The sequence below is a fragment of the Phascolarctos cinereus genome, unplaced genomic scaffold (assembly GCF_003287225.1).
Source record: "Phascolarctos cinereus isolate Bilbo 61053 unplaced genomic scaffold, phaCin_HiC Scaffold_2;HRSCAF=192, whole genome shotgun sequence".
Taxonomy (NCBI): domain Eukaryota; kingdom Metazoa; phylum Chordata; class Mammalia; order Diprotodontia; family Phascolarctidae; genus Phascolarctos; species Phascolarctos cinereus.
The window spans coordinates 75,286,577-75,301,993 of record NW_027555625.1 but is presented as its reverse complement, the minus strand read 5'-3'; the positions used below and the strand labels follow the sequence as shown (position 1 = coordinate 75,301,993).

The 15,417-nt window shown below is 40.0% G+C and overlaps 2 pseudogenes; both read left to right on the top strand.

Moving 5' to 3' along the window:
- Positions 1–3,803: 3,803 nt before the first annotated feature.
- Positions 3,804–5,816, top strand: LOC110193260 (transcription intermediary factor 1-beta pseudogene; annotated as a pseudogene).
- A 4,051-nt stretch (positions 5,817–9,867) lies between these two features.
- LOC110193261 (large ribosomal subunit protein eL42-like) overlaps positions 9,868–15,417 on the top strand; it is a 57,733-nt pseudogene continuing 52,183 nt past the window's right edge.

Here is a 15,417-nt window from a genome sequence, read left to right as displayed (position 1 = left end):
GCCCAACTTGAACATAAAGTTAAAAGTCAAGACATGGATTGTAAAAATGAACAAACAGCAGAAAAAGAACCTGACCATAGAAAGTTACTATGGTGACATGGATTATCAAGACACAAACTCAGAAGAAGACAATGAAGTCAAAACAGCTACATGCAAAACTTCAAACACAAAAGTTGAAGGTTTAGTTAAGCTTTTAAGGTACCCATTCCTTCCACTCTGTCTCTCAGATGGTATGTTTCTCTTTAAGAATTCTCTAATTTCTACCTTCTGTCTCAAAGATCATAATAGCTCCAAATCACTCTCAGGACTGAGAAGACACTACTTGTCTCTCTGAACTAAAAATCCCAAGATTCCAGTCAGTCCTCAAGAGAAAAGTACCTCCTTACAAACAGCTTCCTATTTTCTAAATCAGCGTAATGGGATATTTGGAGAACCATATTCCATGAATAAAAGTAAGGTCTTCAAAGCCTGGTTGTGCAAATCTCTGAAAACTATGATGCTTTAGTACTTCAGGAAAAGACAGTCACTCTTACCTGTACTTGAAGGAAGAGCACTTCTGCTTTCAGAAATGGGGAAAAAGACGTAGCAATTTGTTAGTTCAGCTATTTATTGTATTTCTCCTTTACAAGTATAATAAAAAGTTACCCCATTCTAATCAGGAAGGGATCTTTCCCCTTCCTTTAGCATGTAAAAAGATTGTGTTCTCTTTTCCTAGGGGCAATGACAAGCTTAATATTTCCAAAGGCTTGCATAGTCAGACTTTGGAGACTTCATTTCTGCTCATAGAAAAACTGACCTTCTAATGCCTTGCTATACTAAATTTCAACTTAGCTAGGAAGTTATTGAAATTGACAGGCCATGGTCCCTTCAGCAACTACCAGAAGTTTTCTGCAACTGCCCTCCAGCAAATTTCTTCGGCAAGAGAGATACTCAGAAATAAATTCTTTAAACAGTTAGCACTTGTAGCACGACTATAGGCAGTTATAAAAGAGAAAGCTTAGCAAGGTTGATAGAAATTTAAAAAATAGTCAACGGACATTTAGTGAACTACTATGCTTTAATGGAAGACTCAGTCCCTTCTTTCAAGGATCTGACAATTTAGTTTGAGAGAGAATACATGTATACATAAAAAAATTAAATAACACAATAATTTTAAAATAACTTGCATAATTATGTAGCACTTTGCAGTTTACAAGTTATTTTTCTTATAGCAACCCTGTTATGAAGTACAAATATTATGAAGACAGAACATATACACTAATCCTTTCTTACAAATGAGGAAACTCAGATTCCAGAGATATTAAATGATTTGGCCAAATCATTTAGCCAGTAAAGGACAGGATTGGAAGCTGACCCTGACTCTCCAGATCAGTACACTTTCCACCAAACCACACAGGAGTTCAAGAAAATAGAAGAGGTGCCATAAGACTTTATGTAAATAGTTGACAAATGACTTACAAGACTATAAAGGGAATTCATCACAGAACCATACCATAGAGATTAACATTTCTCCAACAGTTTTCCTTAATAAACTTGTGTGCATGAATTTCATGAAAATGTTTCAGTGGTAGTGAACCATCTTCAAAGAACTCCTTTCCTTCCCGAGACGGGATTATACTCATTCTCGCCTGTAGATTTGTCTCTAATTTCCAGCCCATTCCCTCAATGATTAGCGTCTTTAATCAGGAGGTTTTGCCCAGGACAGGGGACAAATGTTTATTTGTTCCATCTGGCCCTGCCAGGATCCAGGCAAATAATCTCTGTCTCTCCTTTCCCATTATAGCCTCCTCTTTCTTCTCCTCCATTATAACAAAAATAATAGTAGCTAGCATTTGTAGAGAGCTAAAGTTTGCAAAGTACTTTACAAATAATGTCTCATTTTATCCTCACAAAAAATCAGGGTAGTAGGTTCTATTATTATCTTAATTTTACAACTCAGACAGAGGCTAAATTACTCTCCCAAGATTACACCATTAATAAGCAAGTGATTGAGGTTGGTTTAAAGATATGTCTTCCTGACTCTTGGTCCAGTGCTCCATCCACTGTGCCCACCTGGTGGCTTCTGCTTCTCTCTCATCCAGTAACATTAACAATAACAAAAAAAAAGTGTGAGAAAAAAAGGATGTCATTGATTTGATTTCCATCTTGTAATTTACTTTTCAAGAACACAAGTGCTTTTTTATGAAGTACTGATTCTTAGGCTAGCTAAGACTCTTGCTTTATATTCATAGGTTCTATTGATGCATTTCAAAGTATCTCATGGCCAAATTTGATTACTTATGTGGGAATGGAACCCATTGAACAGGTTCTTTCTTAAATTATGGTTCCAGGGACAGACTTGCTTCTCCTTCTGAGAACCACCTAGATGAGTATGACAGGAGATATCACCAGTAGATTGGACATTTACTGATGGATTTTTTTTTTACTATGGCAATCCATTCTTTATGCAAAATAAAAAGAAAGGAAAAAAAGTAAGTACTATATGAAAGGATCTTGGAAAATATAAAGTCTGGCATATTTGTAAGATGTTATTATTCAAGGAACAGGAAAACTATAGCCTGCTTAAGAGTGGAGCATATGTTCATGAATTTGAGCATGTACTTAGATAATATCATGGAAAAAGGACTCATCAGATATGGGGAAGAGCTACATTTTAAATGAGTTTTTACATTTTTAAATTCATCATAATTTCCCCCAGTATTTCTCCCCTACCTCTTCCAGAAAGCTATTGCAAATAACAAATAGTATTTAAAACCAAAAATAATATGAAAAGGACAAGAAAAATCAGTATAAGAGATCAATATATTGAAAAAGTCTGAAAACATGGGCAATGCACAACATTTGTAAATCCCATATCTCTGCAAAGGAGTGGAGTGGGAGTATGTGTAAGTAGTATGCTGTGTTAGTTTTTAGCTCTCAAAAAGTTATATGATTAAAGATTTAAAGCTAGAAGTCACCTTATAGGTCATATACTTCAACCTCCAAGTTCTACTACAGGTGGGAGAACTGAGGCCCAAAGAGTTATAGTGTCTTATCCAAGAGGACTCAGATGGTAGGTAGTCAAAAGCAAACTCTTCTGCCATCAGAGTCATCAATCTTACTGTTGCACTGTGCTGAGTACTGAACAAGATCTGCATAAAGGTCATTTAAATGGGCCTGGAAAATTAAAATGAACAAGCTAAAGTTCTCTTCTAGAAATATGAAGGTTATGGGTGGATATTGGAGTCTATAAATATGAAAGTTATAGAGACAGGAGCATGATCTTGTTCTTTAAGTCCTAGATACTAGAACTAAGGTCACCTCTACTCCTCAAACCTTGAAGCTTAAGAAACAAGTTAAACTGGTGAGCTTTGGGACCCTCCACTTCCAGCCAGGTGAGCCTTGGCGTTAGGGGGCCAGTCAGGTGAGTCTTGGTCCTCTTGTCCCCCGACCAGCCAAATGAGTCATGCCCCCTCCCCCAACCATACACTAGAACCTTGGCTTGCTGCGGTCCAGCATGCCCCCCCCCCCCAGCTAGTTGAGCTTTGTTCATATAAACTCCTTCAACCAGCTCAGCCCACCTTGAATTAGAAGGAAGTCAGGCTTCCACCCAACTCACCCAACAAAGGGGTCCTGGAAATCAATTCTCTCCTTCCCCTTACTGTCTGGCCCCTGAGGAGCTGGGATGCCCCGCCTAGGTCACGTGGCCTGGCCCAGCTGAGGGCCAGACTGGGCTTTTTGGCTCCTTGAGAGGCCTGGAGGTGGCTTGTGCGTGCCTTCCCCACTCCCAGGATAGCCTCCTCCCGAGCAGTCTGAGGCCAGTGATGTCCGTTTATCGCCCTCAGTGCTGCACCAACTGCAAGGACAATGCCCCCGCCACCAGCTACTGCATGGAGTGCTCGGAGCCCCTATGTGAGACGTGCGTGGAGGCCCACCAGCTGGTCAAGTACACCAAGGACCACACCATCGGCTCCACCGGCCCCGCCAAGTGCCGCGTTGGGGAGTGCACCGTCTACTGCTTAGTCCACAAGCGCAAGCCGCTGGTCCTCTTCTGCGAGAGCTGCGACAACCTCATCTGCCGGCATTGCTAGCTCAATGCCCACAGAACATCAATACCAGTTCCTGGAGGAAGCTGTGAGAAACCAGAGGAAGCTCTTGGCCTCCCTAGTCAAGAGCTTGGGGGACAAGCACGCCATCCGGCAGAAGAACACCAAGGAAGTGTGCGTCTTGATCCGCAAGTGACGGATATGCAGAAGCGGGTGCAGGTGGATGTGAAAATGGCCATCCTGCAAAACATGAAAGAATTGAACAAGGGCGGCCGGTGCTGGTCAGTGACGCCCAGAAGGTGACAGAAGAGCAGCAGGAGTGTCTGGAGCGCCAGCACTGGACCATGACCAAGATCTAGAGGCACCAGGAGCACATCCTGTACTTTGCCTCCTGTATCCTGGAGAGTGACTACAACACGGTCCAAGAAGCTGATTTACTTCCAGCTACACCGCGCCCTCAAGATGATTGTGGACTCTGTGGAACCGTAGGGGGACATAAAGTGCCTGTGGGACCTCAACGCTTGGACCAAAAGCTCCGAGGCCTTCAGTAAAATTGTTTCGGAGAGGAGTGGTGCCGGTTCCATGGTTCCCCACCCCCCACCCCCGGCAAGCCTGGAGGGAATCAGGCCATGGACCTGCAGGAAAGCTATGGGAGCTACGGCCCAGATGACCCCTGCAGTGCTGAGCCCAATGTGTCCGGAACAAAAAGGTTCAGGTCGGGCGAGGGCGAAGTGAGTGGCCTCATGCGGAAGGTGCCCCGGAAGAGCCTGGGCCGCCTCTATCTGGACCTGACGAGAGACATCCAGCCCCCCTGACTCCAAGGTCTTCCCGGGGATCACCAACGAGGACTTAAACCTCATCGTCATCGAGGTGGGGGCAGCCGGGGGCTCCAGGGGGTCCTCCTATGCCTGTCATGGCCAAGGTCAAGGAAGAAGAGACAGAGGCTGCCATCAGAGCCCTCCCGCCCCCCCCGGGGAGGAGGGGCTGGAACAAAACCGCTGCTGCCGCCTCCCCTGGACCGCTCCGGAACCTAGGATCCCCACCTGGCCTTCCCCAGTAGCACTAGCTCTGGCCTGGAAGTGCTGGGAGGCCCCGACGCAGCCGCTGCTGCCACTATCGCCACAGCGGCCCCGGAGCCGTAGATGACAGCGCCACCATCTGCTGCGTCGGCCAGAAGCCAGGGGACCTGGTGATATGTAGCCAGTGGGAATCCTGCTTCTATTTGGAGTGTTACCTGCCAACCCTGCAGAAGGTGCCTGGGGAGGAGGGGAGCTGCTCTCTGTGCCAGGGGTGACGGATTACAAAGACGAGGTCCCTCTTCCTGGCCCCGAGAGTGTGGCCTAGACCCCCTATGGGGTCACCTGCCCTGCCAAGCTGTCACCTACTAACCAGCAGAATTGTGAGCGTGTGCTGCTGGCCTTGCTCTGCCACGAACCGTGCTGTCCCCTGCACCTACTAGCCAAGGACCCCAAGACCTCGGCGAAACAGTGTGACAGCCTGGACCTCACTCTGATTCGCGTGCCTCCAGGAGAGGCTGTCGCCCCCATACAGTTCCCCGCAGGAGTTTGCCCAGGACTTGGGCCGCATGTTCAAGAAATTTAACAAATTCAGGAAGACACAGCTGATTGTCCAGTCGATCAATGGCCTACAATGCTTCTTTGAGACTCGCGTGAACAAGGCTTTTGGGGATAACAAGTTCTTAACTATTCTGGTGGATCCCCTCCCTCTCTTATTCCAGGTTCTAGCCTGACCCTTCCAGAGCTGGTGGGCGGCCCCAGCGACGGTAACTGAGCCCCCACCTTGCCCCAGAATGACTCCATAGTCCCCTCACTCATTCCTTTTTTCACCTATTGGTCCTTCTGTACTCTACCCCCAGACGCGGTTTTTACTTCTCTCGATATAATAAAAACGTAACCCAGGAGTCAAGGTCCCACAACTCGGGTAGACCCAGAGCAAGCGGGGTGTCCTGGGGGTCTCCGGCAATGGGGCTGACTGGTGGTCATGGCAGCTCCGTGGCCGGAGCCCCCTCCCCCCTCCCCTTAGCTTAAGACTTCACTGGGATGCAGCCCAGGGACCTCAGCCCCAAGGCTCTCGAGGGGCCTTTCCCCTTCCATTTGGACTAGATAGATAGTCTTCCCGGGGCCCATGCACCGGCTTCCGGCCCCCAAGGTCCGAATGGTTTGGAAGCAGGATTATTTTTCCTGATAATCTCTCCCTGGAGAAGCTGGGGCTTGGAAGTGGCTTTGGGGAGCTGCCCCTCCTGAGTGGGGCCCATGGTCTGCCTTGACTTTTCTTTGTCATCTGCTTCTTGTAGTGAGGTTGGAGTTCATTGAAACACCCATCCAACAAACTCGCCAGCCACGCCTGTCCAGGCCCCCCCCAAAAAAAATCCAAGAACCAAAATCAACCAACCAACCAACCAAACAAAAACAAACCAAAAAAAAATGTTAAAGACAAAGGGAAGTCCTACTTTATGTTGCCCTAGCAAATATATGGAATTCAGTGCCTAAGAGATGCTACAGGTTTGAACTCATAAATTATTTAGATAAAAATTGAGATAAATTGGTATATGGTAGATTCAACTGGTTTCTATAGATTATATTAAGAAAATGTCAGGATGTTTTGGGGTCCCTGTTCTCCCCTACAAGAAATAATTTATAGTTACATAGACCATATAGCTGACTTAGAATGGCATTTCTTAGGTTTTGATGAGAACATTACAGCACAATTCCTTTCCTTAATGGGATAATTCATCACCTTTAAATGTTAGTTTTAAAAATCTTTTCCCTTTTTGAAATTATAATTTACATGATGGCTATAAATAGGCTGATGGGTATTTCTAATGATGATTTGTGGATGAAAAGTGCTGCAAAAGATTTCACTGAGACATACAACAGTATATATAATGGGAAAGTATTAGTCAATAAACATTTATTAAGCACCTAAATGTGTAAGGTGATAGGACTATCATATAGTGAAAATGAGGGATAACATACATATTGCCTAAGTGATACATTGGCATCCATCTTTTTTTTTTTTAAAGAGGGGACATGTAGTGTGTTGAATGGATCTTGTGTGGAGGATTTGGGGACAAACTTGGATAAAGATCACACAGAATGGAAAGACATACATGGGCTTTGTAATAGAAGTAATGAAAGGAACATGCATAACAATTGGAACACAGATACATTGAAGTATCAACATACTGAAACAATGAGGCATAGTTGATAATCTGTACTTCAGAATAATTAGTCTAAATTTAGAGAGAAAGCCTGGAGCATTGACATACTTATCCTAAAACAATGTAGCCCTGAGTAAGTCAGGAAAAAGTGGGGGCCGGATGTGACAGTGGGTGTGCTTTGGGGTTCTGTCTGATAGTGCTGCTAGAAGAAATTGCTAAGTGTCATCGATTCATAGCTTTAGAGCTAGAAGGAAACTTAAATTGTTAAGACCAATCCCTCCATTTTACAAATAAGATAGTGAGTTGCACAGGACTTCTCAGCCAGAATGAGAAAAGAATAGAAAAGCTGGTACACGATAAGCTGAAAAGCAATAGTTTGTACCTAAGGTAAAACTTATTCTGGAAAGCTCATAATATTCTTATATGAAAAAAGAAAGGCTTTCAAAAAGAAAAAAGTATTTTCAAATGTCCCTTGTGATTGAAGCAGAGATGAGTAGACTCTTTGAAATACAGACCTAGTTGTAAAAAGAAACTTAAGACAGTTTTTTTAAAAAGTCCATATAACATGTAAAGGCCTAGTGATAACTATTTGCATGCTGGAAGAAGAAAATTGAGTCTCCTTCCTTAGAAGTTTCAACTAGCCTAAATATCATTAGAGACTTGAAAAATAGAACGGTTATCGGTTAATCTTTTAAAGGGTAATCAGATAGACGTAGCCCAGAAAATGGAAGGAGATGAAAAGAAACGAAGTGACTTTAGATTTTAAAAAGCCATAATTAAAAGATGAAAGAAAGGAGTGGTAATAGGATGAAGACAAAAGCGCGGCACATACCTAAAAGAATAATGTCAAGAACACTAAAGCAAAGTATGAGCTGGTGGGGAAAGCTATGGATAATATACATGGATTTTCTTTTAGATCTATACACTTTGAGAGGTTTCACGACCTAGTAACTAAAGAGCTAACCTTGAATCAGAAGACCTGAATTTGAGTATTTCCTCTGACACATATCAGCAGTTCGACCCTTGGAAAGCAATTAAACTTTTGAGTTACTCTAGGCTACATTTTAAAACTTTTAAGTGGCAGAGCATGTGCCAATCTGAATTAGCGAAGGAAGTTTTCCCTTTCAGGATTTTGCCAATGAAATCATAGCTCTATTCCCTATCTTTATCTCTATACTGGAGAAAAGAGGTATGTAAAGGAAGGATAGGAAAACTAAGTAGTTTGGATGATGATGGAGAAAAGATCAGATTTTCTTCTTCAGTTTTCTTTGTCAAGGAAAATGATATGCAGTTTGGGGGGAAAAAAAGAGAACAAAAATAGCTGATATGAAGTAGAAACTGAAGATGACTAGGGACAACGAAAGAGGCTTCCTACTTGTCCATGATGAGGTTACATCACTCAGAGCCAAATGAAAAACATCAAAGATTCCTAAACAAATTTGTTAATGTAATAGCTGAAGCCCTGTCAATAATCTTTGAAAGATCATGGAGCAAGGAAGAGTTTCTATAGGGCCAGGGAAGTGTAAATGTTTCTATTTTTTTTTTTAAAGGAAAAGATTGAAGCCTGCAAAGTATAGGCTAAGGAACCTGATTCCAATTTCTGGCAAAATTCCAGAGTGCACTATCTAAAGGGTGGTTATTGAGAATTTCACAGTGTCTGGAACAGAGTAAATGCTTAATAAATGTTTATGGATTAGTTGATTGATTGTTGATCACAAAACATAAGTAAAGATCTTGCTAAATTAACCTTATTTTATTATTTGAAAAGGCCATTGAATATGCACATGTGTACATGCATATTAATATGCTTAAAAATAAAATTACTCTAAACATATTTCAAAATAAAAATGACTTTATATAGTTACACGATGAGTAATAGCTTCAGCTAGGTCCTATACTTAAAAGGAGAATATGTCCAAGAAACACCTAAAATCAAATTCAAAAGAGCTTTTAAATTTTTCAGATGTAGTTTTTGAATGAAATACATACATAAGAGAAAAAAAAATCAAAAGTCAGTGATATAATTATACATACGTGTGTATGTGACTATCTCCAAATTTTTATATTTTTGTCTATATCTTTATCTATGTCTGCCCTATACCTACATTTACATCTATATGTAGTTTTGCATCTACATCTACACCTATGCTTATACCTACAACTACATTCATTTGTCTCTGTATCTAGACCCAACTTGTGCTTCCACTGTTATTGGGAACTCACTTTACCAATTCAGCTTGGCACATACTATAGAATTCATAGCCCTAGAGAATTTTCTGAGAATAATAAAAAGAAAAGGTCTTTGTCTAATCAGTATGTGTCAGGGAAACTCAGTCTTCCCAATTCTGAGGCTGATCTTCTACTCTCTAAGCCACATTACCTTTCTGATACAGACAAAGTTTACCTCTATTTAGCAGTGTCTGGTATCTTATCCTGCCAGGTGATCTTCAGAATCTTCCTAAGATGATTCGAATGGAACTGGTTCAGTTTCCTGACATGGTGTCTAGGTTTCACTGCATACAACAATGAAGTCAGCTCAACAGCTCAGTAGGCCTCCACTTTGGTATGTAGCCTAATACCTCTTTTCTCTCATACTTTCTTTCAGAGCTTCCCAAATACTGAACTAACTCTGGCAATGTGTGTGTCAACCTCATCATCTACATGGACATCCCCGGAAAGTATACTGCCAAGGTAAGTGAACTTATGTTATGCACAGCATTCAGAATCACTCCATTTCCTGCAACCAATGGTTCCACATATGGATGGTATAGTGTTGACTGGTGGAAAATCTACTTTCTTGGTGTTAATTGTTAGGCCAAAATTAGCCCAAGTGGCAGAGAATAGATGCATATTCCTTTGCATTTCAGCTTAAAAGGCTGCATTGATTGCACAACCATTTGCAAACAAAAATTCAAGCACCAATTCTCCCTTTACTTAAATCTTGGCTCGTAGCCTTTTCAAGTCAAATAATTTACCGTCAGTGCAGTAGCTGACCTTGATGCCATTTTTATCCTCATTGCTGGTGTTTGACAACATTGCTAAAACATCATGCTAGAAACCATGGGAGCAAGCACACAGCCCTGCTTCTCTCCATTGGTCACTGGGAATAGAGTAAAAACATTATCCATTATCCAGAGCCCATGTAAGCATGCTGTCATGAAACTGGCTTACACTACTGATGGACTCCTATGGCAACCAAATTTTACCGTGATCTTCTACAAACCCTCATGATGGCAGTATCAAAGGCCTTGGTCAGATCAATGAATGCTGTGTACAGACCTCTGTTCTGCTCTTGTCATTTGTACGGGACTTGTCAGTCTGCAAACACCATGTTGACCATTCCTTGGCCCTTTCTGAAGTCACACTAGCTCTCAGGTAAATGACCATTTGCCAGGTGCAGGATCAGCCAATTAAGGAGGACTCTGGCAAGAATCCTGCTGGTAATGACTAAGAGACAGACTCTCCTGTGATTGTTACAGGGTGACCTATTTCCTTTTCCTTTACAAAGATGGATAATGGAGGTATCCTTGATCTCCTGGAGCATCATGTCCTCTTGCCATGTAACCCAGAATATTTTCCATAAACTTTTCTTTGAGTTTTGGACCCCTTGTCTTATAGATCTTTGCTGGAATGGAATCAGCACCAGGTACTTTGCCACATGACAGGAACTTAATGGCATTTAAAAACTTCTTCAGTTGCAAGTCTAGCTAGAGAAGGATGGACTTCCACTTGAGATATACAGTCAATGACTTCAACATTGGTTGATGATGGTCTGTTGAGAACAGCATGGAAATGTTTAGCCCATCTTTCCAGGATCATGTCCTTATCAGTTTGGCTCTATCAGAGTAGCTGAGATGCAGCAAAGATCTTTGGTCCAAAAATAACCTTCAGGCTATCAGAGAAGTGTTTTGGATTGTTACTATCAGTGTAAAACTGAATCTTATCTGCAGTAGTCTACCTCCTCTGCAATGAGTTCAAGTGGGTACATTTTCTCCCTCTAACTTTATGACCATACACAAGTCATTTCTTTTATTGGAGCTACAGTCTTATCATTTATACAAGTAGGAGGTTAAACTGCATAATCTTTAAGGTCTCTTTCATTACTAAATATTATGATACTGTGGTCCAATGTCAAGAATATGGGGCAAGCCAAGATGGGCAAATGGATCCATAAAGCCTTATAATGACCAACTTCAAGGTATATGGTAGTAATTGTATTACTGAAAGGGAAGCAATGAAAAAACAAAACAAAATTAGGCATTTCTGAGGTGCCAAGAATATTTTTCTTTTCTATATTACCTATTTGACCTTGGATAGGTCCTTTTTAAAATGATCTTTTTAAACAGTCCTTTCAATTACACCTTCTTAGATGTATAGATAAGTATGCTAGAAAATCATTAACAATCCGCTCTCTGGGGAAAAATGCAACACACTTTTAAGTTTAATCTGAATTATTAACATTTTACCATCACTTCTTTAAGTCTAGAAATCAGCAAAACAATAGATCAAATCCTGATTTGCGGAATTTGCCAGTTTCTAATATGTAAATCATCACACTGAAAATGTAATGCTCAACTCTCTCTAGCTGGTCTGACCTTTCTGCATTAACACTCTTGAATCTGAGTACAGAGTTGGGTCATAAGAACACAAATTTAGAACTTGAAAGACCTTTGGAAACATCTAGTATAATCCCCTCTTTTTACAAATGAGGAGCTGATACCTAGAAAGGTTAAAGTACTTTGCCCCAGGTAACACATTCAGATAATATAGATTCATGTGCATAAAAAAGTAAATTGTGCGAAAGAAACAAATAAGACTTTTTCTACAATGTCTACTAGCTATTCAATTTGTATTAAAATAAAGCATTAGCAATTTAGCACAGATATGGATTATGCATTTTTCCTTGATTTGTATGAATAATTGTTTTATGACCCAGATTTAATGGGAGCTGATTGCAAATCAACTTAATAATAATGTTTTTATGCTTTTCATGTTATTTAAAAAGGTGTAAAAAAAACCAGTTAGGTTCATTAATAAGAAGCTGGTTATGTAAGAGAAATAGTTGATATTGTTAACTTTTTTCCACCTGGATTCTTCAGAAAATCAATGATCATTATTTTAACAGTGAATAATGCAATTGTTCTGTGATGGAAGAAAAGAGAAAAAGGGAAAATTGACTTTAAATATTCAAGGAGTCATCATTGTTGACTATGCATACTAATTCCTACCTTTGCCTGTAGGCATATGTTCCTTCTCCTGCAACCATCCACATCTAGTTTCTTTAGGTAGTCATCAATGGCACTCATGACAAGAGCATGAAAATGGGAAGACAGATTAGAATAACCATGTAGAATAAAATATTTTAAGGCATTTAAAAATCATTTATCAGAATAAAGATGTTTCTAAAGTGGTATTAGGCAAGTGAGACATTTAAATTTGTTTTTAAGGACAAAGAAAAAGAGTGTTGAAATAAATCAAGAATAATTGGCTCTTTGTTTCCATGTGGAAATTAAGCACACAAATGTGAAATTAGTTTAGAGTTACTTGTAGTGAATTCTGTGACTGAAATTAAACAGAAGCCGGAAGGTATTCAGAAAAAAAAATTTTAGACACATATAAAATTGATCAAGTAAAAGGTGATGGAAGATGTGTGACCCAATAATTAATAGAAATTAGTAAGAGATTAGTAGTAATTAGTAGGAAAAAAGATCTATGAGTTTTGTATACTACAAGCCTAGTATAAGTCCACAGTGCTATGTGTTAGCCAATAAAGTCCAATTTAACTTTAGGCTTCATTAAGAAGATATGGTTCAGCATTCAGGATGAGGGAGGTATAGTACCACTGTATTCTGCCCTGATCATCCCACATCTACAATACTGCTTGTTTGTTGTTGTTGTTGCTGTTGTTTTTTGTTTCTTTGTTTGTTTTTCTGAGGATCATATTGTTAGAAAGTCATTATCAAGCAGGAATGCATCTGAGGGAGTGCAGCTAAGGTAATCATAGAACCACTGGATAATAGATTTAATAAGGGCTAGCATTTATATAATTTTCAGGTTAGCAAAATATTTTATAAATAGCCCTTGCAGCAACCTTAGGAGGTAGGTGCTATTAATTGTACTCATTTTATAGGTGAGGAAATTGGGGCAGAGGATAAGTGATTTGCCTAGTATAACATAGCTAATAATAATCTGAAGTCAAATTTGAACTCAGAACTTCCTGACTCCAAGTTCAAAGATCTATCAATCCACTGTGCCATATAGCCACCTTAGAGTTGGAAGAGACCTTGAAGGTTATCTGGTTCAAACCTCCATCTTCCCCCATGAACCTAAGAAGCACAGAAGAAAGAAAGATGTGACAGAAAATGATTCCTTCAGGTTGGAAAGTGTCCAATATGCTACTGGGGCAGAGCAGAGGACAATTGCAAGTAACTCTAATACTAATCAAGTGGCTGGGCCAAAGCTAAAAGAAAGCTCAACTGTAGATTGTCTGGTGATGAAAGGAAAGTTTGATGCTGTAAAGATCAGTATTTCATAGAAACCTGGAATATAAGATCTATGAACCAAGGCAAGTTGGATGTGGTCAAACACGAGATGGAAAGAATAAACATCGACATCTTAGGTGTCAGTGAACTTAAATGGATGGGAAAGGGTGAATTTAATTCAAGTGATCATTATATATGTTCCTGTGGTCAAGAATCTCCTAGAATAAATTGACTAACCCTAATCAATAAAAAAGCTGAGAAAAGCAGTACTGGGAAACAACTCTGAGGTACCACATTACACCTATCAGATTGGCTAACATTATAAAACTGGAAAATGACAAATGTTGCAGGAAATGTGGGAAAAGTGGAAGACTAATGCATTGTTGGTAGAGTTGTAAACTGATCCAACCATTCTGGAAAGCAATTTGAAACTATTCCTGAAGGGCTATAATACTGTGCATACCCTTTCATCCAGCAATACTACTACAAAGTCTGTATCCCAAAGAGATCATAAAAACAGGGAAAAGACCATACATACAAAAATATTTATAGTAGCTGTTTTTGTGGTGGCCTAGAACTAGAAACTGAGGGGATGCCCATCACTTCAGGAATGACTGAACAAGTTGTGGTATATGAATGTAATGCAATACTATTATTCCATAAATAATGAACAGGCAGATTTCAGAAAAATCTGGACTTACATGGACTGATGCTGAGTAAAGTGAGCAGAACCAGGAAAACATTGTACACAGTAACAACAATGTTGTGCGATGAAGATCTGTGAATGACTTAGCTCTTCTCAGCAATGAAATGAACTAAGACAATTCCAAAAGACTCATGATGGAAAATTCTATCCACATCCAATGAACGAAGTATAGAGTCTGAATGCAGATCAAAGCATATTATTTTCTCTCTCTCTTTATTTTTTGTGGTTTTTATGACATGACTAATGTGGAAATATGTTTAATATGGTGGTACATGTATAGTTTATATCAGATTGCATGCTGTCTTGGGGAAGGGGGAGAAGATGGGGGGAAATTTAGAACTCAAAATCTAATAAAAGTAAATATTGAAAACTAAAAATAAGTAAATTTAATTAAATAAAACAGTACTGGAGCATAATCTCAAAAATAACAGAATGATATCTGTTTGAATACAAGGCAAAACATTCAACTTAATAGCAATTCAAATCTATACTCCAATCACTAACGCCAAAAAGGCCACAGTTGATTAGTTCTATGAAGATGTAAAAACATCTTCTACAAATAATGCCAAAAATATGTTATCTTCATCATAGGGGATCTGAATGCTAACATAGGAAATCAAAAGATAATGGGAAATCAGGCAAGTTTGGCCTTGGAGTACAAATTGATGCTGGCAGAGACGAATAGAGTTTCGTCAAAATAACTTGCTGGTCATAGCAAATACTCTTTTTCAGCAACACAAAAGGCAACTGTACACTTGGGCACCAACAGATAGGCAAAATCAGATTGATTATATACTTTACAGCCAAAAGTGGAAAAGTTCTATGCAGTCAGTTAAAACAAGTCCTGGAGCTGACTATGCCTCAGATGATAAGCTTCCAATTGCAAACTTCAGAATTAAATTGAAGAAAGTAGAGAAAACCATCAGAAATAATGAACAGATTTAAGGGATTTAATTTTTTAAATTTAATTTATTTTAGGTACATTTTAAGTTCCAGACTGTGTCCCTCCCTTCATCCCCACCC